General features: G+C 46.0%; 1 long non-coding RNA gene across 2 annotated transcripts; it reads right to left on the bottom strand.

The window, feature by feature from the left end:
• Positions 1-1,004: 1,004 nt before the first annotated feature.
• Positions 1,005-18,832, bottom strand: LOC144125616 (uncharacterized). 2 transcript variants are annotated; one of them, XR_013313396.1, is made up of 6 exons: positions 18,594-18,832; positions 15,230-15,358; positions 13,159-13,259; positions 4,566-4,682; positions 2,228-3,927; positions 1,005-2,193 (listed from the first exon to the last, which is right to left on the bottom strand). It is a non-coding gene; the product is annotated as an uncharacterized LOC144125616 (long non-coding RNA). The 2 variants fall into 2 exon arrangements; XR_013313395.1 differs by lacking the exon at positions 1,005-2,193 and having other exon boundaries at positions 2,211-3,927.
• Between the last annotated feature and the right edge of the window lie 6,521 nt (positions 18,833-25,353).

The following is a 25,353-nucleotide window of genomic DNA, read 5'->3' as shown; positions in this document are numbered from 1 at the left end:
TCCTCCTTTATGCGCGGGTTGTAATCGCTGCCCTCACTTCCCCCTTTTCTACCATAGCCGAGGTTTGCCACGCGCGTTGTTTCTGAGTGAACCGCTCTCACTTCGTCACAAGCCATATGAAAAGGACATTCGCGTTATCGCATTTGCACACCTATATTAAATAAGCTGCGCCAAAGATCAGGAGACAAAACAGGTCACGCCACGTAATCGTGTGTACTAAGATTTTTTTTTTTTTTCTGCCGTTCCGCGAGTGCTCTTGATGCAAAGTTTCACCACGCAACGCCATGAAATCAGACTACGTCGGTATCATTATATATAGATGGCTTCGCTCGTTTCTTGAGACGCATGTGCCAATTTGTTTCAAGCTCCCCTGTTCGTCCGGGCATTTAAAAAATGTTGAGCTGCATAACTTTGGAGCAGCCGCTGAGAAAGTTCCGCTTTAAAAGGCAGGTTGAATATGAAATGGAATAGGTAGTCCGCACACTTGCTACTACTGCAATGAAGTCGAAAATTATTTAGAACAGAGTAAGAAGTGTGCTTTTTCACTCCTTCGCTTTTGAGTAATCATCGGTTAAGTACAAAAATTCTCCCTTTCACAGTGGCCCTACATCTGTACAGTCGCATTTCTTGTTCACGAGCTGTGCCATCAGATACACCGGCGGACTGCGCGGAGTTCAGGTATCCCGAACACCGTGGGCATCTCCAAGGGCATACCAATCTTCACATTACACCGGCAGCCTTTAATCTGTATTAGCCCCACAAACGAACATATTATGGACTATGCCTCAGTAGGCGTGGCCAGATAAGGCACAACAGGATCCGTCAATGCGCGGTCATTTGGCCACCGTTTCCAGCGCTCTAGAAACGCGCTCTAGCCGTCAAAATCCTGTCAATCAATAAGCCAAACTCGACTTTTTTCTGGTCGTACGTACGCGAGGTGCTCAACCGATCGCGGCAAGACCGCGAACCAGCGCACAGGACAATTAAGTAGGCCCTGTTGACTCGCACTGGTGCAGTTAGAGCGCAGCCCCCCTAGAATAGTCATGTTTGGGGCTGAACGGCCTCTCGCCGCTTGCAGTGTGGCGAGCCGGCGCTCCTAGCGCCCACGGTCTGTCTCGCCGCGACATTCCTCCGCGCGTCAGGCGCGAGCCCAGCCGGCGCGACACCCACTCGCGGGTGCAGCGACCGGCCCTGCAAAGGCCTTGGCCGCGGTAGCACGCCGGTCGGCCCAGTCACTCCGATTCTGGATGGCGGTCGGCCGGCCGGCCGCGCCGATGCCCTCTTCGGAGCCGCTCGGCCGCGGCGTATATTTAGCGCGCGCCGCGTTCGGCAGCCACGCACCCTCCTCGCCCGAAGCGACCAGACGCACCGCGGCAGCACGCCGTCCGCGGCCACCGCCGTGTCAGGTAACCGCGCCGGTGCCGTCGCTTTCACGGCGCAAGCTCCTTTTCGGCCATCGAGGCAGCGCGGCCCAGCTCGGACGCGTCATCTGCCCGGGTTCCGCGGCCGGTGCTTGCACCATGTGTGGGTGGCAACGGACCCTCAGGGCCAGGGTTCGCCCTTCCTCAGTCCCTCATTTTGCAGCAGGAGTTGCTCCGTTCGCGATATCTGGATACTGCCCGAAAGACGTAAGTTGTTCACCGTGTGTGCATCGGTAAGGGCAACGCGGAATGGGTCCTGCGGTCGCCGGTGGAATAAAAAATAACACGGTCCGTCTTGGCCGAGAGGTGCGCGCGCTGTTGAATTAACGCTGCGCTGCGTCACCCTTTCGAGCGACCGGGTAGGATCGAGGCCTGCACGAGGAACCGGGCGGCGGCCCATCCCAACGGCACGCAGAGCGAGCAGGAAACGGGTCCCGGCAGAAACACGTCCGGTCGCGCCACCGCTGAGTCGAGTACCGCCACCGCCGAGATAGCAGGCAAGTTTCCGCCACGCGCGTCGCCAACGTGCCCAGCCTCTTCTTGGGCGCATCATCCGCGGACGACCCGAGACTTGTGGGGCCGCGGTAGAGGCTGCCCGATGTGTTTTTTATCGGTTACAGACCGCCGCTTTCAGTTCCGCCAGCGCACGCGCGACAGGCGGATGCTTTCGCAGAAAATCGCAAGTCGACGTCCCGACAGGAACTGCTCCTGAAAGTGACTGATTGATTGATGCCATTATCTGGTCCGTATTTATTGTCTTGAAAGTGTGTACCTTGAGTGTGCACACTGGTCCTGAAAGTGTGTACCTTGAGTGTGCGCACTGTTCCAAGGGTTCCAAGAGCGCTCTTTGCTTTACCTGGCGGTTCCGAGAGGGGCGCGGCACCGGCCTCGCCATATTGGAATAAGCAGCACTTGCAGACTAGGACAGTGAAGGACCCATGATGTCTGAAAACCAGCTAGCCCAGCAGGTTACCATTCTCAAAGATCGCTTCGTGGCAGACTACATACGAAGCTGCACGTTCTTCCTTTAGATTAACGCCACGTGAATAAAAGCCAAATGTTAGCAGCGTGTCTGAATGGAACAGAGGTCTAACCTTGCCAAAGGTGCTCTGTGTGCTCATCAACATCATCCTGGTCCTCCTCGATGTGAACACTGGTAGGGCACTGGCCCTGAAGTCTAGAGTTGGGAATTTTGGTTCCCAGCACCACCAGCAGAGCGCAGCTTCATCTGTTTAATTACCTCACCATTGGAGACATTAGTCCTTGTTCGGGCAAGAGGAATGAGATCCTGCCCACCTCGCAAAGTCAGCTTTAGACGTCCTGCGATTTTTAAAAATATGCTTTTTGATTTACAAGACCGCTTTTTTTCTGCACAGTATTGTCAATAGTGTACTGCATCAGAATACATGCATCCAAGATATGCCAACTAGTAGACTGCTTAAATGTTGAATAGTTAACTTTTTAACTATTACCATTAGTACCCTTATTTACTGAGAAGTGTGCAGATCACAGTAAGTAATATCCACATAAGTTTCTAGGACTTTGAAAACGAAATTACCTTCGGCCCTGTGGCCCAAGAAATTTCGCCTACATTGTGCCAAAATACAGGCGTTTTCGAAAAGCTTGAAGGCAAAGCAACCCCTCCAATGCACGTTAACTTGTCGAAATAGCCAAGATTTGTTGGACCACATTGCCGAGGGTAACTTCGTTTTTGAAATTCTAAAAACTGATATGGATTACTTACGGTAGGCTACATGCCTCAACAATAAGGAGACTAACAGTAATATGGTTAGAAAGTTATTCAATATCAGTTAACCAGCCTACTAGTTAGCATGCCTTAGCTGCATTCTGATGTGCTACGTAGCTGACAATGCGAAGTGCTCTTCTCACTCAAAAAGCCAATTCTTAAAAATTGCAGAACATCTTAGTTGAAACACTGCTTGCACCTTTGCTGCAGTGGTGGCTTAGTGTGGCTTAGCATCTGCCTCATATGTGGGAGGCACTGTATTTGATCCCCATGCCACCGGGTGCACACCAGTTTTTCTATGGGTACAAGCTTTCCCTTGGCCTGATGCTCACCTTCTTTGGGTCAACATGCCTCAGAAAATCGATCCCGCCCTTTGCTTGTGTAATAACTTGCTTCTATAATAAATAAACATCTGTAAGTGCATTTCTCATTGTTTTTTCTTGTCTGTGTGCTGTATTTTTTGTGCTTAGTCTTCTCCAAGCAATGCACCAAGCTGCCCCATAGAATGTTTTATTGGGTAAGTAGTAAGTGTTTAATCAAAAATCAAAAATATAAAAAAGGAAGTTAAAAGATTTTTGCTCATCCCGGCATCTGCCATCACTTTATCGGCGGCACCTGAGCTGGGGCAGCGGAAATAAAGGATAGAAGGCAGTATGAAGAAGAGAAACAAAAGAGGTGAGTTATTGGGTCTTTCACCCCATCTTTTGAAGACAAACATCTGTCGACCATGGCATTCTTCTGGCCAAGCCGACCTTGCACCTTAAAAATGAGATCATCAGCATGTTTGCACTTCTCTTCTGTCCACATCATGGCCTATATAACTCTCTATCTTGTCCTCTCCACCAACCCAAGCACAGAATAGACCATAGGATCACAGCTGAGGCTGACCTCTCTGCTTTTCTTCACAAATTAATCTCTCTCTCTGCTACTGTGATCCGCCACTTTCAGAAACACAAGTGAACTTCTTCACCTGCTACGGCACAGGCAGGGTCTAGATGATGGTTCCTGATGTAGTGTCATTCCACCACAGTACAAGTAAACTTCCAACCAAAGGTGTCAAGCTTGGAGCCTTTTAATCAAGTATGCAACGAGTTGATACAATGTGGAAGAGGTTCAACATCACAAAGCAATAAGGCTTCAAGCAGACCATGAAAAAAATAACTCTGCAAGAAATCAGCATTTAAAAGGCAATGCTTTTTCAAAATATCAGTAAACTTTGATTGATCCATCTATAGTAACTGCTGACAGCAGTGCGATGCTGCATCATTATTTTTCAATTCCAAAGAAAATGCATCAAAAAACAGTTCTTGGAGGTTTATCACAAACTGTTCCAAAACTTCTTTACTGGACACCATGCAGCACCAGCAATTGCAAAATGCAACACTGGAAATACTTGCCTATTTGTCAGGGCCCATAGTACTTGGTCTCATTGAGGTGATGCCCTTGTGCAGCAGCAGCGAAGAAGGCATCTTTCCAAAACTAAGGCTTGGCCCAAATGCTGGCTCAGGCTTTGCCTATGCAGAGAAGGAAGAAAGCAAGGGTGTGCTGTCAGATGTGTCACATCACATGAGACCGCAATGAACGGAGACACTTGCATACTTTGCAACATTTCATGTGAATGCGTGAGCTATTGCTCCGTTTTGCATCTGCTTCATCAATAGAGTCTGCACTAAATGAGATGTTGCGTAGTGCTGTCGTCACATTCAGAACGACAACGCAAACTATTTAACCAAGCAACCAACCAATCACACCTTGTGCACAGTTTTTCGGAAAAGCATTCAAGCAGTATGTCAACATCCTGCAGACCTCTGCCTGACCTCAAAATTCCGAAGAAATCCTGAATTCAAATTTTCACTGAATGCACAGCCCTAATAACACATAAGGCACAATAGAGAATTTTGCTTTAGATATCCTAGCACAGCATCACATGGGCATAAACCAATTAGTCATTGGAGATGTATGTGAGACACTATGGCAGTTGAAATGTGCTAGTGGGCACACCTGAACTAGCATACAGGGCACCCTGGCCACTTCTTGTGTTTCTGATGTGCCTAGAAGATCTGAAGCTCCCGCTTGGGATGCTCTTGTGCTAAGGTGCTCAATGTGTGGTACCTGCCTCAACATCATGAATTATGCAGAAGGGGAGAATGAGAAAACAGAATGAGGGCCCTTCGTTTTTGGGCTTTATTTTTTCCAGGATTCTTGGGGTAGAAATCTGGTGATGCAGTCAAGCTCACTTATAACAGCCGCAGTTACACAACAAACGCTCGCTTATTACGAACGAGGATGGTGCTACCAACAAAATATGCATTGGGGCAATGGGACTGCGTCTCGGATACAACGAACTACTGTGGCGGCGTAACTCAGAACGAACGAGGAGGCGCCATAAACTCAACCCCGCAGTCGAAAAACTCGCGCAGAAATGAAAAAGTGTCTCTGGGCCCCATGACGCCCTCCCCTGAAAAGAACGTGAGGAGCCAGAAACGCAATAAAAAAGCAAGACATTGCTGACAAAACTGCACAGTTTTACCAACTGCAGCGGCGCTTAGTCATCAGCAATTTTCACGCACTTAATGCTGTTGGAGTTTCGTTTTCACCTTTAAAATGAACGGATAAATTATATCTGAAGCGCTGCATTAGTAGTCACAATAATCCGGGCTCCTGTTCAGCCCTATCAACAAACTGAGATCCAAGAATGTACAGATTTCATTTTCTCACTGAGCACACAGTTTTGTTTCAAGGACGATATTTTCTGTCCAGACAAGCATCCACAAAAGGCTGAAAATACCGAAGGAAGCGATATTGGCAATGCCTAGAGTGCAACTATGAAAAGAAAATGGTGGTGGTAAAGACGTCCGATAGTGGAATCCCACACGGGCACCTTTGAGGCTATAATGGGTACCTCTTCATATGTTTCTTTATCTGATGCATCGCTCTCTGTTTGGATATCATCTGGCATTAAAGGTTATCTTCTGGGAAGCCATCGTGGATGTCCTCTTTCGGGTCATAGTTGCTGTCACCTGAGCTCTTGCCTCCAGCAAAGATGTCACTGTCGAATGGAATGTCATATTCGACCAACGAAAGAAAGGTTTCAAAGATAAAAATTATTTCTGAGATACACTTGGTAGCTAAAGTCTGGAGCCCTACCTTTATTATAAATCCTTTCATGCCTGATGGTCAGTGTCACTGACCAAAGCATAAAACATCACGGTAAACACCTCATTAAAGTACAGTATACATTTCCTACTTAGAGTGCATTACATAGTCCTGCATTACAACAAAAATGTTCTGTATATAATTGCTTACCTCTATGCTTGCAAAAAACTTGGGGGTCAAACTTGGAAAAAGACAATGTGGTTATGAGAGTGTCTTGTTGACAATATACGTAGGTTTTTATACTTCTATTGCAATCCAAAGTACCTTAGAGAGGAGGCTTAAGAGGAAAGGTCAGCAGCTGCCAGCTCCCAGGTGGCAGTGCAAAAATTTTTAAATTAAAGCCCCTCAATGACCTAAAAAATAAATGCCATTTCCTCTCTCCTCCTCCTGCACCGCCGCTCAGTCTCCCTCTCTTTCCTTTTGATCGTGGCTCTCTCTATGCGGTCCTGAACCAGCAGATTCTCTCCAGAGCGACTGCATTGTGTATCACATTGCATCGTGTTGGTGCTCGCATGCGCCGCTCATGCTGTTTAACACTGCGGAGGAGAGAGCAACAAAACAAACATGAAAAAAGTGCACGAAAAATTGAAAACGTGTAATGGTGTTCGGCTAACAGGAGGGTCTCACTTTGAGGGAGTGCACAAGCAAGGAGGCGGGTGGCATTCTACAAAGGTTGGCGTTACTTTTACTTCATCGAGGGCCTTTATTTTAACTGGTGGCCAGCAACATTAACCACCATGCCAGAAGGAGTCAATACAGAGTGCACACACTGGCTGACGTGTGCTCATTCACCAAGGCTACTACTGGCAAATTATACTTAGCACCACTTCTTCCAACAGATAAGTTGCATTCCCCAAATATGGTAAAATCATGTGCACCTGACATCTAAACAATCGTAGGGGAGGTCTGCACAGTGACGGTTCCTCAGCTCATCAAAATGGAATGTGGCTTAACTGAAAGTTGGAAATGATGACCAAAACTTCGTCAGTGACAGCTATGATTGACAAGAATAGCACTGCTACTGTTCCAGTCACTAGCTACATAAAGGACATTGTAGCTTGAAAATTATTTATCAATACCATATGAAAATGATGAACTACGAGTTGCCACAGGATACGTACAGTCTTTGACAACTTTGCAAAATGTAACCAGGCAATGGGCATTACTTCTCAGCCATACAGTGGAACCCTACCCCCAAGAACCAAAAGGTCTTGAAAGGTGAGGACAGGGTATTCCTTATTTTGCACAGATTTTGAGCATAGGCAGTGCAATAAATGTTCTGCTACACAGCTCAGAAGCAAACCACGGTACCTCGTTACTTTTGGCAAAGATGGTACATGCATAAACCGGTCATATAGCACTGCAAACCTTATACCCCTGTCACACGGCCAGTTTCAATCACCCTTGAGTCGAGGGTCTTCGAGATTCTCAATCGCCATCGAACTCGCCGCTGCTACACGGCAAATCTCAATGGCCATTGAAATGGTTCTCGTGTCTTACGCCACAAATTAGTGGCGCCACAATCGCTACTTTGGATTTTGCAAAAATAACAAAAACAGTTCATAAATGTATACTAAATGCTGAAATCCAGGCATACGCGAAAGTCGTTAAAAACCCTTTTAGTTGCACATACGCGACGTACATATGCATACACTGCTGTAGCCACTTTAATACAAGACGAGCCAAAACCAAGCCAGTCCAACTGCGTCGGAGCGCTGCTTCGTCAGGCTTAAGACCGGGGAAATCGCCATGATATCTGAAAAACAAGAGCTATTTTTCTCTTGAAACTTTATGCCAGAGTAAGAATGGGCAAATCGAAGGCGAATACAACAGCTTAGAACACGATATTGCTTTGAGGGATTAGCGACGAAGCTGTTATCGCTGTGAAGCGGGCGGGCAGGGTGCCGCCATGTTGTCAACGTTAAGTACGCAAGCAACGCAAAGACTGCAAAGCAAAATGAATGCGCTTAAAGCCAGTCTAATATAATTTTAAAATAATTTTACAGGCTGCTTACATTAAATTTTATGCAAATAATGTTTGTTCATGTTTTTTCATCGTGAATGTGTCGTGTACGAAAGTGCGCTTGGCGCCGCTCGGAGCAACGCTAGCAACCTTGGGCAGCGCTCGAAGGCCCTCGAAATCTCGATGGAGTTCTGCGCTACTCCGTTGACTCGATAGGCTATTGACTCGATCGCCATTGAAACTGCCCGTGTGGCAGCGCTCGATCGCCTTTGAGTCGATAGACTATCGGTTCGAGGGCCCTCGAAATGCCCGTGTGACAGGGGTATTACTCTACAGCTGGCTATAGACACATGTATATACCTGAGACCAGGACTTTACCTGTCACTGCTTACTGATATCAAAACAATTTCTCTCAACAGTGTTGCTAGCCTTGAAACAAGACCATATGTTACAATTACTGAATAAACGCCTATTCACAGAACTTTGTTTTTGGGTGGATTCTGAGCATGTGGCTAGTACAAGCACTGGCTCTCAACAAGCAAGGCTCTCTCTCTTTCTATGCACAGTTGTGCACTGTGTAAAGCATTGCAGCTATTGCTAACTTGAGTAACAGAAAGTGCATAAAAACAGGAGAAAACTGCAAGCTTGTTTGCAAAAGAAAGGATATGCTACACACCCGGCAGCACAGTGATCCCCCAGAAAACACAGAGTCCAGGCAGTACGTCACTACGCTTCTGAGAGAGGGAGATAGAGCGCAAAGAGAAAATCCACTATCATGGTGGTCAGGCTAGCTCAAACCCCAGCTTCATAATGTAGTGTGTCTAAGCCTTCGAGCTGAGTAAAGACAAGCTTGAACTGGAAATAGAGAAGGTTAAATAGCATAGTTACAATAACTTGCTTACATGATGAAAAAGCAAACATCGAAGAGTTCATTGCACGAAAGCATATGGCTGCAGCCTCTTGTTATTGGCCGAGAGCATCCTCTCTCACACAGCATTGCCCTTGACACCCCTTGGATCCAGCTATCTTTCACTTTGTAAGGGTGCCTCCTCACAGTGAGGAAGCATCCAAGTGCCATGCAGCGACGAACCATTTGCATCGTTGGCGATAAAAGTTTCCACCACCACCACCACCCTTCCATCAGGAAGGTAGCCAATCAGACTAAGCGGAAGTGATGCACAGGCTGTCATTGCACTGTTCCACTATGCAAGATTGTCTACTGTCTTGTGCCACATTGTGGAAATGGCAAAATAGGCATAGAGTGTACATGCAACACTGCTTGCAACAACTCAAAATAATGGCATACTGTCGTGTGCAGAATGCGAAAAGACATGTGAAATGGCCTTTTTGTTCATTTGAATGGCCGCTTTTTCTTCTCTCCGGCAGTTAGTCGCTGCCACTGGGCACTCCTCTCAGGGGTGGCAGCTTGCACCCGGCAAGCTAGGAATGCTTTCCTGGCTTCAAGCAGCCGCATACTTTTGTGTCCGTTGTTCATCCGTTTAAACGGCACACTGTCAGTCACAGACAGGGCCATGACGCCAAGCACACACATGCACGCATATAATGAACATAGTGGGGCATCATGAACGTGTTCAGGGCATGAGAAGTTCCTAAAATATTCAGTTTAATGCATAAAAGCATTAACAATAGAGCTGCAATGACACGAACATCATTGAGAAGGGATTTGCAAACAAGCATTTATAGTTAGACCTCGGAATAACAAACACGAATATTACAAATTATCGGCTATATCGAACAGTTCCCAAGTACATTTAGGCATCATCATCGTCACCAGCCTGACTGCGCCCACTGCAGGACAAAGGCCTTTCCCATATCTCCCCTGCTTTGTGCCAGCTGCGGCCACCCGTCCCTGCAAACTTCTTAATCTCATCCGCCCACCTGAGTGTCTGCCGCCCCCTGCTGCGCTTACCTTCTATTGATAAACACATATAATTCTTACTTTACATATCAGACTCAGTTTGCCATAAAACGGATTTATCGAACTGCCGAGCGTCAAGTTGTTCCTCCTCGTGAGGCAGGCGACAGGCTTTCCCTCGCGACACATGTGACTAGTGGTGCTGCGGTACGCGCCACGGAAGATAGAGGCATGAAAGGCCAGGCGGTCAGGACTTGTTTGCGCCCTTGAACCTGTCTGTGCCCCGCCGATTGCAGCTTCCAGTTGTCATCCTGTGCTCTCGTCGTCTCACACAGAGGTAGATAAAACGGCGACAGCTTTCGTTCTGCCGTCTGGTTTCTTACACGACACAGCTCTAATGCACAGAAGCAACCCTAACTGGTGCATGATCTGTTGCCACCGTGTGCTGGCGTTGCTGTGCAGGAAAGACACTCTAAATTCCGAGTCACACTGCGGAAACAGTCTGCAAGCTCCGTTCGTTAACACGACGTTTTCGTAGTGTTGCCAGCCCTGTCACACCGCATCAACACGAGCTTAATGGAAACATGTCCCTTTCATCCAACAACATGTACCGGAAACTTCTGTGACAACTGTTCGCAAACTCCTTGTCACACCAGAAAAACAATTTGGGCGGTGCTTTTCCACCGCCTCTTTCCATGCACAGCTGCAGAAACCGAAGACACTTTGCACTGCTGAGCGACTTGTGCGTCTGGCAGTAAATATGTAGGACGAATAACTACCATGTACGGCTGTGCGGCAGTAGTTACGCTCATGTTTTGCGCCGTTGATTCTGGCTCGGATGACGCATATACATTACCAAAAACGCACCTACACATTACACTGTTTTATTTCCGAAACAAGTACAAACTGAAATGCCCATGCGACCATGCTCGAACGAAGAATTTCAGAGAAACAATGCACCCCTATTTGTTTGTTACTCTCGGTTTTCAAGAAACCTGGACAAATAACTCGTGCTCACCTGTGAAATCTGATTCCAACTTTGTAGCGATCTCTTCTAATGATCTATGCTTGAGCTCACGCTGATGGGACCTCCTCTGTTACATCCCACAAAAATTGCCTTGCGTCAATCATCACGATAGCTCACTTTCTTGGGCAAAAATGAAAGTGGCATGTTTGCATGACCACTTCGCAGACTTGTCTTCCGGCGCCCATGCAGAGCCTTTGCTGGCTGTCGCTGTCAGCCTTGCGAATAAAGGTGCTCCTCCACAGCAGCACCAGTGGAGGTGCGGGTGGGATCGAGGCACGGCAGCCACATGCCAGCCGGCAGAGTCCACGACACTAGCCCACCCACTGGTATTCGCCTGCCTTCAAGACATTGCACAGCAGTAGACAAAAGCTTCATATTGAAAGAAAACGTTTTCCAAACGATGTTTGCAATCAGGAAAGGCATGAAAGTGGTCAATCACCGCAAAGTGCATGCTTCGGTTAGTGTGTTGTCACCAGGAACTTCACCTAGCCGAGAACAGGCCAAACCGTGTCAACGAACGCTGTTTGTTTCTAGTTCTGGTTCCTTAAAGGCAAAACAGTACCAACCTGTCTTGTTTCTCTGCCATGCAGTGTGACAAGATATTGGGGAACAAGTGGGTTCGGCAACTTGTTGACGACTTGCGGGCGAACGTGTTTGGTTGATGTCACTGTTGTGTTTCCACAGTGTTCCTTGGTTTTTTGCAGCCTCCGCAATCGCCACGGGCAGCTTCGAAATGTCGCTAAATTGTCGGAAAAGGTCCATACCAGTTGCTTTCCTTTCACTGATTACATTGCGCTTCTCTTACATGAGTTCCTGGGAAATTTTATGAGTTTCTGCTATATAAAACTATCTTACAATTTTGCCTCTTCGCTATAAAGATGTCTGACTGCATCACACAGTCAAAGCAGATGTTTTCTTAAATCCTCTACACAACACCTCCAGTAAACCATTCGGTCATGGGTTTTAACTTCTTCTGGAACAGCTGCTTTTTTTGCCATGCATGAGAACATCTGTTGGATATCGACTAAAGATTTCTTGAAACCTTCACACTCATAAAGAAAGTGTTGCTGATCAAGCTTAAGAAGACTGCACCTGATTACGTAACATGCAAGGCCAGTTTCAATTCATCATTCTTGTTACCAGACTAAAAAAACTGAAGAGCCGCCTACTTATGCTTTCAGTTTATTATTGTTATTGGGCTCTCAGTAGCATTCGTTCTTTTATACAATGAGACTCAACAACATAAACAAATTGCTATTTTTGCTGTAGCATGCAATTTGATGTGTACACTGGTTAATACGGACCTTTGCAGAGGTGCAAGTTGAATGGCACACACTCTTAGAAGTATGAACTGTTGGGTGATCAGGCCTTACTGCCACAGTGCATGTGCATTATCTTGACGACACTGTCTGTGGTTACTACAAGGTGAAACTGAATATGCTGAAGACCATGTGTTCACATATTTTTCTCTCAGCTATATTACATCTCAATGATTTTTATTGCAGAGAAAATGCTGACAGCTTTGATAGACACAGCCCTGCTACAAGGTCCTGCGGGAAACACAGTGCTCAAAAATGAAGTACAAAAATTAACTCGCCTTTCATCTGTTCGCAGGAATACAGCGCAGAGTAACACAAAGAAACAGAGAGGATGCACACAAGCACTGGTGCAAGCTCTCTCTGTTAGTCTTTGAGTTACTTTGCACTCTATACTTGAGAACAGGTATCAACAAAACTTCATTCGTGTGAAGTTCATAACGTATGCCCCAGGTGTTTACCTCCTCTTGGAGCTTTGTCTCTTGTTTCTGTTTCCTTCATAAAACAAAACTTGCAGTTATGCTGAAGTATATCTCCTCCAGTAAGGAAAACTTCAGCTGACATTCAGCATGAATCCTGTAATTTTTTCTACTTGCCTTCTGCAGATATATGTGGTTTTTCAACAGGGGAGTGCTTTGCAAAGTTCACTTACAGGATCAGAATGAGAAGGTGCTTGCTAGATGAGGACACCGTGATGTCATCTACCTCAGGCTGTCTATCCATGTGCTCGCCCCTGATAAATGGTGTGACATCCTATGAGTGGGGAAAACAAAAAGAAATGAAGACATGAATTTGTTGCCCTCACATTCTGAGAAATAGACTACAGACGCGCATTTTGAATATGAACAGGATAATAACTAGGTGAGTGATTCAAACTCTTTATGGCTGGTCATGCCTATTCCAGATGTTGCAATGAATGAATACGGCATCTTAAATCCGCTATTGAACTCTGAAGTTAAAAAATCTCCTGGAACAGACGATATGCCGAATGCTTTATTGATGTGCTACGCTGAATAGCGTGAAAAATATTTGCAAGGTCTGTACACTAGATCCGTGAATGAAGCCATGCTACCTGATGACTGGCAGACTGCTAGAATCAAGCGTTCTCATAAATCTGAAAACGAAACTCATTCAAAAATTGCCACCCAAGTTCACTAACCTCAACAGCCTGTAAAATCTTAGAGCATATCATTCTCAAACATATAACTGCTTTTAATGAGGAACATTACCTACTTACTTGCATACAACATAGCATTAGGACAAGCTTTTTCAATGATCATACAATTAGTCAAAACCATCTATGACTTCGCAGCAGCCATAAGGGCAAAGAAACGGACGTAATTTTAATGGCGTACTACTCTTATGTAGTGGCCAGCAAAGCTGATCTGTTCGCGCCACCCGGATGTAAGTTGATGAAGACACACCCAAACTCAGCGCGAGAGACTGCTGGCAGTATAGCACACAGGGTGCTGTGCTGCAGTAAGGGCGGAGTGCTGTAATGAAGTGGCCTGCAAAGCTCACCTGTTCGTGCTGGACTGGGTTCGAAACCCACTTAAGAATAAATTTATTATAGAAATTTTTCTTTTTCTTTCCTGATGACGTCATTGCATGAGGTCACGTGGGTTTTCGGACCATCTGGCATGGACAACAATGCCAGATTTTCTGCCTCATGAGCCATATCATGCTTTCGCATAACTACATGCTGTTGCTCCTGTAGCAGACCTAGGCATAAACTGCTAAGATTTTGCCGCAAGGTGGCCCCAGGTCGCTCCAAAAGTCAAGGAGGTTGAGGTTTTCACGTGTTCTGGGAGCTAGAACACTACTGCTGAACAGTGCCTCGGCCTTTTGCTCCGCGACATATTTTTGGTGGAGTGCACTGGGTACTTGTCCTGGTCTATGTCATACATCTCTCCTGAGACCGTGGACCTCAGGCCTCTGCTGGTCGACACACCAGTTCACTGAGTAAGTCGCAGAAACCTAGGACTGCACTCTAAGCACGGGCCATTAGAGTCTACCTTGGCGCCTGCCCTCGACCAGCCATGCAAGGTGCTACCTGATACATCCTCTCGAACCCACGAGTACCGAAGTCCTTCCACAGCTTGAAAATATGGAAGACTGGCTCGTTCAGTTTGAATGCATCGCCCCGTTCAATCAGTGGGATATGTGCCGCTACAAGCCACGACATGTCGAGTACCAACCTGATGACCAAGTGTGGATGTGGATCCCTGCTCGTCGCACTGGCCTTTCGAAGCTCCTCGCTCCTACTTTTACCCCTACAAAGTGTTGCGCCGCTTCATGAATGTGACTTATGGAGTTCTGCCTGATGGTACTGTACAGTGCAGAGTGCATGCCATCAACCCCAGCCTAAAGCAGTGCACATACTCCATAAAAAGCCCTATTTCACGTAGTAATGAACAGCGCTTTCACATTTTATTCCTCTTTTTTAGCACGGAGACCTTTTGCCTCCTGTTATTTTGCCTCCTTCGTTTGTTCTGGTCTTTTACCATCTCCAGTTAGCTTGTAGCGCCCTAATGGTTTTCAATTTCTTTTTTTTCCGGGAGAGGGAAAATAATGCCATCTGGTGGACCCGGGTGGCACCAAAAGACAACGAGGTTGTGGCGCTCATGTACCCTGGGAGCTAGAACACCACTGGTGAACTGTGCCTCGGCCTTTTGTTCCGTGACAATAAGTAGAGGGCGAATGGCACAAAGAAAGGCACTCACTGAGCACCGGGTGTTGCACTTTCGATCATGGGCACAGAGCGAGTTCTTGCGTGAGGGTGCAGCCAAATGGTACAGCAGACTACTGGGCTTTGGGGCCAAATGATGCAACCTTGCACACTGCTGCTGGCACTGTCCAGAGGGCAGTAACATATGGGAAGAAACAAAATAGAAAAAGATAAGTTTCACAAAAGAAAGCTGGGGTTAAGATAGCGAGCACTGACACATACAGAATCTTTAACCTGTTGTACTGTTGCAGCTTTCCTTGCCTTTTGCAACAGCACAATGCGCAGGAACTTATGTGCCATAGCAGTAACCATCGTAGTAGCCAGTGTGGCTTGAATAATACACTGCAACAGAACTGACGCTCTAGAGTTCATAATGCATGTGCTATCACTTGCAGTTATGCAACACAATTCAACAAACCTGTTAGTAACTCTAGGTTACTTCATTGTCAGGTTAGCACTACATCATCGTCAGTAGTGTCATCAGCCTACGTCCGCTGCAGGACAAAAGCCATTCCTACTGTCCCCCAATTAACCCAACCCATATAAGCTGTGGCCTGCTTATGCTTGCCAACTTCCTGATTTCATCCGCCCACCTGACTCTCTTCTGCCCCCTTGTCTTGGAATCCAGCCCATTACCCTAAGAGACCATCGGTACCTTCCTTTTGCATTACATGGCCTGTCTGTGCATATTTCATCTAGGATATCATTAACACGCATTTGTTTCCTGATTCACTCTATGTTCCTGTCTCTTGACATTACCCCTATCATTTTCCTTTCCATGGCTCACTGTGCTGTCCTCAATTTAATATCAAGTTTTTTTGTTAGCCGTCAAGATTCTGCCCCATAGCTGAGTGCTGGCAAGATGCAACTGTTATATACTTTCCTCTTGAGAGATAGTGGTAACATATTACACATGACATAACAATACCTGACAAATGCACTCTGCTCCATTATTTTCTAGCTATTTCACTCGCGTGGTCCCGATCTGCGGCTAGTGCCAGCCCCAAGTAGGTGTGCTCCCGTACTACACGCAATGCTTCGTTGCCTATCTGTTAACAGCGTGGCGTTGCGCTGCCGCGGTGGCTCAATGGTTATGGCGCTCGGCTGCTGGCCCAAAAAAACATGGGTTTGATCCCAGCCGTGGCGGTTGCATTTCGATGGAGGCGAAATGCTAGAGGCCCGTGTACTGTGCGATGTCAGTGCACGTTAAAGAACCTCAGGCAGTCGAAATTTCCAGAGCCCTTCACTACTGCGTCCCTCATAGCCCGGGTCGCTTTGGGACGTTAAGTCCCGTAAAACCATAAAACTTTGATTGGTGTTCCCTTGCCAGACTGTTGAACATTACCTTAGGTTTCTCAAATTAATTTTTGGCCCCACTGGTCAGCTTTGCATGCATGGGTCCTTAACCACTCTCTGCAATTCATTTGCTGGGTTACTTTGGCAAGTGGTGTCATCAGTAAATTAGAGATTACTAAGGTATTCTCCATTATCTTTTGTCCCCAACTCTGCCATATCCAATACCTGAATACCCCCGAAAATATACAATGTACAGTATTGGACAGAGCGTGCCTACCTGCCTTTTCCAGGCTGGGATTTCAAAACTCCCGAGTATTAGTGCATCAAAGGACAAGGGACGGTGAACAAGGATTGACACACAAAGCGCTAACACACCTTGTTTGCATTCAACAAACAGAATTTAATGCTTCTTTTTGCATTCATTAGGCACGTTATGGTCAAGTCTAGTTAACTTATACAGCTTACTTCTCAGGGGCTGAGAAAACAACAAACAACTCTATCCGTTTCACAATTCGCTTCAGATTATGAGAGATGGTGAGGATATAAGGAATCAATCCAAGTCTTTTCCGTTTTTGAGAGGGTGGACGGGCACATAGTGTTCAATTTTCTATGTTTCTGCAACAGATATCTGAAAACGACCAGGATAGCCAATGAGCAATAGCCTATTGCGCTGTTGCTGGAGATCTTTATACATCAAATGTGGCCAAAATTTTTGAAGCGCGTTATATGAAAATGTGAACCAACAAGCCCGAGTCTCTACATTACTAAAGTATATTTTATAACTCTTCCTGTGGAGAACTACAGTTGCTGTGCAGCCACAATAGATATTTTCCAGCACTTCAAAATATGCCTGTCCTACACTCTGGATAGAAAATGCATGCATGACTACTGTTTCAACTGCATCAAATATTTTCTCATAATCTATATTCTATACATAGAGGATGGTTATATTCTGTGCATGTCTCTACTACATGACTGATGGTGTGGTTTATGGCTGAGCTTCCTTTCTGAAGGCCAGCCCAAAGCACATGTGCTTGTACAAACTGTACACGATATTTTCACCATTTTTCACATAAGAATGATGCCAAGTTGGTACTTCATTCGCCAGGTGAGACAATTAAAGCCAGTTCAGTTTCACACATTTTTTCCTGAAACAACCACATCTTAGTATGTATATGCATGTGCACACAAGTATACACCGTTCGTAACTCACCATTTTTAAAGCTATGCCAAGCATTTTAGAAAAGTGTTCAAGATGTGAAAGTGTGAAAGCTGGATCTACCACTCTGCCAAGGTTTCTAAGCATCCACTGATCATGTCAGCATTGAGGGGCTGTGGCATTCCAACATGAAATATGAGAAGTGCAAATAGCAGGTACATCGAATGGCATGTCAGAAAAGCATCCAAACATCCAATGTCATGAACAACTATGGAGGCCTTCGTACCAGCTTGGTCACCTTCTGACTGTCAAATTTATCACGTGTCACTATAGAACAATAGCTGAAGCTCTGAAAGACAGTGTGTGTCTGGTTATGACAGAGCAAGCTTTAAAAGCCTCGCAGGAACGTTTTTGTTATTGTTGTTCAGTACATCGAACACACTATGTCAACATCGGTGCCCTCAGAAGTGCAAAAATTATCATGCTAGAAAAAAAAAAATGCTTCACTTGTGGATAGTTACCAGCGCGGTGAAGGTATACATACATGCGGGATACGAAACCAGAATAAGCGCGCGCAGCTAGATAAGCACCAAATACACATGGCAATAGCTAATGACAGGAGCTCGAGAGTTCTCATAGCCGAGATCTTTGGTCCAAAACTGTGGGTGGGCGACTTTGAGGCCTTGCAAGGCACTGGCTGCTCCACATGCTGCAGTTGTGGTAACCATGGTTCAGGCCGGCGATCACCCGTTGGAGCATCTACAGGGTGTTCTTGTACTGCACTTATCTGCTGAGAGGCAGGTGACAGAGGAGTCGAGGCTGCCACGCCTCCTTAAAAAACTCCATGGAGCACGGCACCATGCACCAAATGCACTTGAAAGTAAGGGTGGTAGTATTGGCTCACCGGAAATTCCTTAGAAGTACTAAAACGCGCTTAAAAAGGTCGACCTCCATCGGGTGAACTTTCAAAGCGTAGTTCGCGCGGGAAAAAGATCAAGCGTGGTGCCACCGCCATCCGGTCAGCGAAGCAGGCGCCGCCACCAGAACGATGTGCCTCGTAACCTAAGCGTAGCGGCGTAGCTATCACTACGAGTTAACTGCGTGGCGCAAGAAATGTAGCAGAACATATTTCTTTAATGTAGTACGTACAGAAAGAAAAATTATCAGCGGCCGGCATTGAACCCACCAACTTCCTCCATGCCTGTGGCCGCCGAGTGCCCTCTACTAACCCTAGCGCCAATTTATTCGTCAGTTACGACTCTGGCGGTAGACGACTGTCACTACCATGGTCACTACCAACACTAATGATTTCGCCTTCACAGTACGTAAGCACTCTCAAGTGCCCTCCGAATATTTTTTATGAGATTGTGGGCCATACCAGCGCCTGGCCAAACCGAAAAGTCCGGAACCACCCAGAACTGAACCAGAGTTTAGCAGCTTCTCAACTCATCCCGCCCATCGGCGGAGGGTGGCTCTAGTGGCAGTCACGAGAACTAAGCGCTGCAGTCGAGTCTTGCTTCTGGTCGAGCGCTGTCGTCTGCTACTGCCAGAACAAAATACAGGAATGAGAGGCGCAGTAACCATGCTCGCGGCGCGTTTTATTTTATAGTTTTTCATTTAGCTCACCTCTATTTGACATTCAAATGAAGTGTTTAAATCGTAAATATTTGCTCTCAGCAATGGCTGTGAGTCGTTTTCATTGCTTTTCATTCAGGATCAAATGCTTATTCTTCGGGCTGTCTGAAACAGCTGCAAAAATCTGCTTTTCGCTTCAATAATCGAAGAAATGGGAAGCGGATCGCCAAGACAGCATGCAGGAAGCGCGAAATGATAGTTCCAGTGCTGTAGCGGCCGCGGCATGTTTCCTGCTACGCCGCTTTCCCGCCGACCTGTACATTTTGGCAGTGCTTGCATATCTGAAGCGTGCGTGTGATTTTGACGCTTATTTTAGTAATTTCCTAAAATGGTAAATCAACAATGACGCAACAAATCTCATTATTAAATTTTGAGATGTGAAATGTTGAGAACTCCCCCAAACACAAAAGGGAAGCTGCGACTTTAGGCGCGCGTTCCAACTGTTGCAGCTAAAAGGTGCAAGCGGTCGATTGGCGCTAAGGTATATGATATTAGAGTCGAATCTCATTAAAACGAAATAATGGGTATAACGAAGGAACGACGAGTTCCATTGGAAGCTCGGTCAACACGAGCTATAACAAAGCTACAGTTACAACGAACTAATCACCAGGCCCCTTCAACTTCGTTATAACGTGGTTGAACTGTATTACCCCAGAATTCAGAAAAACTGATTGTATGACCTCTTTCTACCTTTCTTCTCTTTGTCCCTTCTCTTTATCCCTTCCCTTACGGCGCGGTTCAAGCGTCCGCCGATATGTGTGGAAGATACTGCGCCATTTCCTTCCCCCAAAAACCAGTTTTCATTTTCGTTTATTCAATATCTCCACAGTCTTAGTTATATGCTGCGTGTAAAATACAGTGCTCATTTTGTCTGCCGATGGTGATGCAGCATATGTAGCTTTTTTTTTTGCTGCATGTATGATACATAGAGCTAAGCTGGTGAAGGTCACTGAAGTGATGAATAACATTAACCAAGTACGGTACGCTTAGTGCGCATGATGCTATAAGGTGGAGCGAAAAAGCGTGAAGAAAATGCTTGAATAAGTTATGCGGGTTTTTACAGTATGTCTGGTGAAAAAAAAATTGGGTGATTAACCAGTGATTAACCAGTTTAATCAAGGCTACAGTGTTACGAATTAGTGGTCGGCACTACTTTTGATTTCGGCAGCCATCTTTAGGCTGTAGTGCTATAGGTGTGCTGCGCGAAGTCCTTTATCATATTTGTGTTAATTGACAAGGCGTTACACTGAAGGCTACTGCAAAGTTACCACAGCAATATAAGCAAAAAAAAAACGGCTATGGCAGTTTTCTTACAGTGGTTGGTAACCTCGGCCGCTGCTAGCTTATGTTAGCAGGCATAATATGCCCATGCATTCGCAAATCCGAGCAATGCAGGCTATATATATATATATATATTCGAGCTGCGTATGCGATACATACGTGGAGAATTCTGCGCGCGTTGCTTATTAAATGCATGGACACTTACTTACGTTCACTAACACTGAAAGAAAAAGAGCAAGAGGGGAAGCCCTGCAGAAGAAATAGTACGAGCAACATAACACCCCATGCCCAGCTTTCTGGGACATCTACTACTTGCGCCATCTACCGGCAGTGGCGGCGACAGGGAGCGTAACTCAATGGGAAGGGGTCCAAAAAGTCGTAAAACGTGAACAAAAACACCTACAAAAAGTGATTCGGGGATTTGTGTAATATACACTTAGCTTAGGAATGTGCCGAAGTTTCAGTCCTGTGCTATCAATACACGAGCTTCCCAGCGCGTTTGAATATTATACGATGCTGCCTACGGGAGGGGGCCAACGTTTTGGCATTTTTTCCAGAATTTGAAACTGTATAGCACCGTAACATGGATAGATATCGAAAATGCTTCCCGGTTTTAGGTACCCAAATATATGGTGTTTAAAATGGTGTGAAACGATCTGGCATAGCTTTGATTAAGAAGCTTCCTGAGGCCTTTTAATTGAAACCTGATATTGCCTAAAATATGAAAGATGGCGCCCGGTAGCGAGCTACGCTGCAGAAATGGTTCGGTCTGCTGAAGTTGCGTCCATTTCGACGCTTACCTTTTTATCGGGTGACTTTTGCCTTGCAGACAAGAACACATGTCAGAGCTCGAACCCAGTGTCTCGACCGGAGCTTTAAATAAAGAAGGTTGTTACGATGACCATGCATTAACGCAGCTACATAAAGTATTCGCGGCTGCTCAGCTGTTCTGAAGCTTACTTTTAGTTGATTAAGAGAGACAATTACCACTTCGGGGGCAAATAACAATTACTCCCGTAACGTACTTGTTACCGTTTTTTTTTCTTCCCTGGCGCACATTAGCTTAGACACCCTGTATACTGCACTGTTTTCGTAATTGCAGACAGACAGTTGCTTTTCCCGCGTTTGAAGCCGTTCCATTTTAACCCTTTCAGCCCCAAATTAAAACTATTTACTATAAAAAAAATTTATACCCAATGAACATGTGTAGAAAGAGGATAATTGAAAAAGATCACAGAATCGAAGTTCCGCCTGCTCTTTATGAACCCTTTTTTGCATGATTCCGAATGGAATTAGTGGGTGGGAAATAAGTCGGGTGATTTCTGTGAAAGTTTAATTTCATACCAACCGCCTCGAAACCATGTTTGTCTTTGCTGAAGATAGAGGTATGTGCCACTTTTCTTATCTAGAATACGCTAGTATGACATCACACTGCTTGCCCCTGTTTATTACTATTGTTTTTGGCAATGTGAGCGGGTAAGTAAGCGGCCCTGTGTAAGCGGCATCATTGATTTGGTTGGACACAAGCACTGGTTGTTTTTAGAGGTGGCGTGCAAAAGGCAGGGTAACCACGCTCCCAGTATCCAGGATTTCGAGCATGCAGCGCGCAGCGTCTAACTTTCTTCAAAACAAAAATTTTAACTCGAAATTATCAAAGATTGAATCATCGCAGATCCTTTCGAAGTACTGGTTCGATGAAGTGATACTTGCGATAGAGGTCTGTATTCCTGAACCCTTTACCTCTCAAACTGTTTTAAATGCTGAATTTTTATTGATCCATTTGATTCTAGATGGAACATATAGGGAAAAAAGAAAGATGGATTTTGTGCCATATTAACATCACAGTTGGCGGACATCGCACCTCGCGCATGAGCAGACTAAAGTCCCTTCATGAGCTTTTCTAAAAAAAGCAAAGCTGATCTAGGGACTTGAGCGCAGAAGGCTCCAGCGTACGCCCGTGGCAGTAGGCGCTCCGCCCATACGCCTGGCCTAGGATGTGTCCATCGAGTTGGGGATTAACAGTTAACTATTTAACTATTACATGTACACCCCTGGTTGCAATTAGAGATTTGTAGGTTGTCATTAGTAATAGCCATATCAGTTTTTAGGATTTAGAAAGCGCGGTTACCCTCGGCACAGCGGCTGATGAAATTTTGTCATGTCTCGCGGCATTTGAAAATCGCGCGCTCCACAGCGACGCCCACCAGCGAACGTGATGCTTGATGCAGTTTACTTCATCGAAAAAGGCAAGCGCTGCAGTATTCGTCTTGTCAGTCGTTTCTCTCGCGCTGTGCAGCTGTCAAACGTGGCTGTGCTGTGGAGTTAGGTTAAAAGCACGTCTAGAAGGTAAATGACGTTCTCCCTCCATCGATGAGACGAGACGTCGGCCGCCGGCAACTCGAAACTGAAACTGTGCATGGCGCAGTAATTGTCTCACATATGTCGGTGGACACCGGAACCGCGCCGCAAGGGAAGGAAGATGGGAGTGGAAGAAGAAAAAGATGTCGTAGTGGAGGTCTGCCGATAATTTCGACCATCTGGGGATCTTTAACGTCCTAGGCAACACAAAAATGTCCTCAGGATGTCCTGAGGATTAATTTTTGAGGACACAGTGTTGTCCTGAGGACGTCCTCTACTGATCAATAAGTCTTCATACTCCTGTTGTCCGGCCTCAGTATGTCCTCAGGACGTCCTCAGAATTCATCTCAAGGACCTTGTTAGTATGTTTTCAGGACGTAAGATGAAGATTAATTTAGCCTAGAAAATTTGGGTCATATTTTACACATAATATTGCTTAATTACTGTAGGGAATGTGCAGAGGCTGTGAAACAGCTTAAATTTCTTTTTGCTTCATTTGTCTTGTATTCTAGCAAACAAATTATGCAAAAGTTTCGCCAAGCTCAAAACTGGCTCGTCTGCCGCATTTGTTGCTTCATACAGGTTGCTCTTCGTGCAATATCTTCATACAGCGACGACTACAACTCTTTCAGGAGTTGAACTCTGCCGTCTCAGTGCAAAAGCTACTTGGAGTAATGGCCCTGAATTCTAAGTAGTCCAACCCCATCGGAAACAGCAGTACATAAGAACAGGTTTAAAAAAGCCGAAATATCGTAATATATCCTCCTCGAAGACATAGCTTCTACAGCCACAATGGTTTTCTTCATTATATCGCTATTGTACACAAGTATCTTTTAATAAACCTGAAGTTTTTAATTAATGAAAGCCGAGTGCGAGGGATAAAGCTTTTATACCCAATGGGCACTAGAACTCCCTTGTACGACCTGTGGATGTTTAGGGCGTCCAGGGACATCGAAGACAGTTCCAGTGCCCATTGGGTAATCTCAGTTCAATGCCACAATATTGCCGTGCGATAGGACGTTTGTAGGACATTTGAGAAATTTTCATCCTCGAGTCGTCCAGCGAATTACAAACTGTGGACATCTTCGTGAGGACGTTTGTTTGTGATGCACTCAAAAAGTAATCAATTTCCTGTTAGGAATGAGGACGGTCTGACCATTTCAGGGCATCCTGAGGACGTTTGGTGTCGTTTGGGGTGCACAGACATCGCACAGCACACGGGCGCCTTTTGCGTTTCGCCACCATCGAAGCGCGGCCGCCGCGGTCGGGTTCGAACCCGGGTACTCAGCGGAGGCCGCGTGGCGCTGTCACCTTCATTGAAGTGTGCATTTTTACATCGCCTTACGTCATACTTGACGGAAAGAAAAGAGCTGTGTTCATAACGAGGGCTACGCCCTTGTAATCCTCGCTTATTTACCTTGAGCCAAGGTCAAGTGTCCTACACGCTCAACGACGAAAGCCAGCGCTTGCAATGCCGACTGTTGTGCACTTTTCTTTTGCGCTAGCTTCGTCCTTGAATTTTCTGTGACTGAGTGGAAACTTTGTAAAGTAACTAAAGTGCAACAACCGGCTAGAAAGCTGAAGCTGCAGACAGATCTGTTATGAGATACGTGTGCTGCACACATACTGCTGTAACGGCTGCTTAGTGGTTACGATAGACGTCAGTTGCAAGTTCGCGTTTATGTCGCCTACTTCAGTCACCACCTTGCCCTAATAAGTATATAACTCAGATTAGAAACTCCGCGACAGAGCCCTCTTCCCATATCAGCAGCAGCTAGACTACGCACACTGCAGGACAAAACACTCTCCCATATCTCTTGTGCCAGCCGCGGCGACCTTATCTACGCAAATTTCTCAATCTCATTCACCTATCTAACTTAATTTTTGCCCTCCTGCGCTTGCCTCCTCTTCGAGCCCATGTCCGTTACCTGAAAGGGCAACTGCACCACTTTTTGAGAATTCCGCAATACTCTAGGATTGTAATCCATAGACGCTGTAGGTAAAGCATGCCATGTGTTTTTGCGCTAGCGTTTAAAATAGTGACGTAATGGACGATTGAATTTTAGCTTCTCCTCGTTCCCGGCGGCACTGGGGTTCGAACCCAGCACCTTCCGAATGCGAGGTGGATGCTCTACCACAAGGCCACTGCTTTGAGGGAGGAGGGCGTGGAAGCTCGGTGTGACGTCACGGAAGGCAGGATTTCAAATTACTGCTGCCTTTCGCCACACCCTGCCATGCCTCGTTGGATGCTGCCAAACAACGCTCTGTGGGTTTTGTCCTCGCGGTGGCGTTATTTTCCTTCGAAGGAAGCGCGTTTATGCGTTGGAAGTGTACCTGGTACCTTCAATGACATGCGCCCCTCACTTAATTGGCGTTGTGCGCTGCAGAAA

This window comes from Amblyomma americanum, chromosome 3 (assembly GCF_052857255.1).
Source record: "Amblyomma americanum isolate KBUSLIRL-KWMA chromosome 3, ASM5285725v1, whole genome shotgun sequence".
Lineage (NCBI taxonomy): Eukaryota > Metazoa > Arthropoda > Arachnida > Ixodida > Ixodidae > Amblyomma > Amblyomma americanum.
Note: the sequence above shows the minus strand (reverse complement) of the source record. Positions and strands in the feature narration are given on the sequence as shown.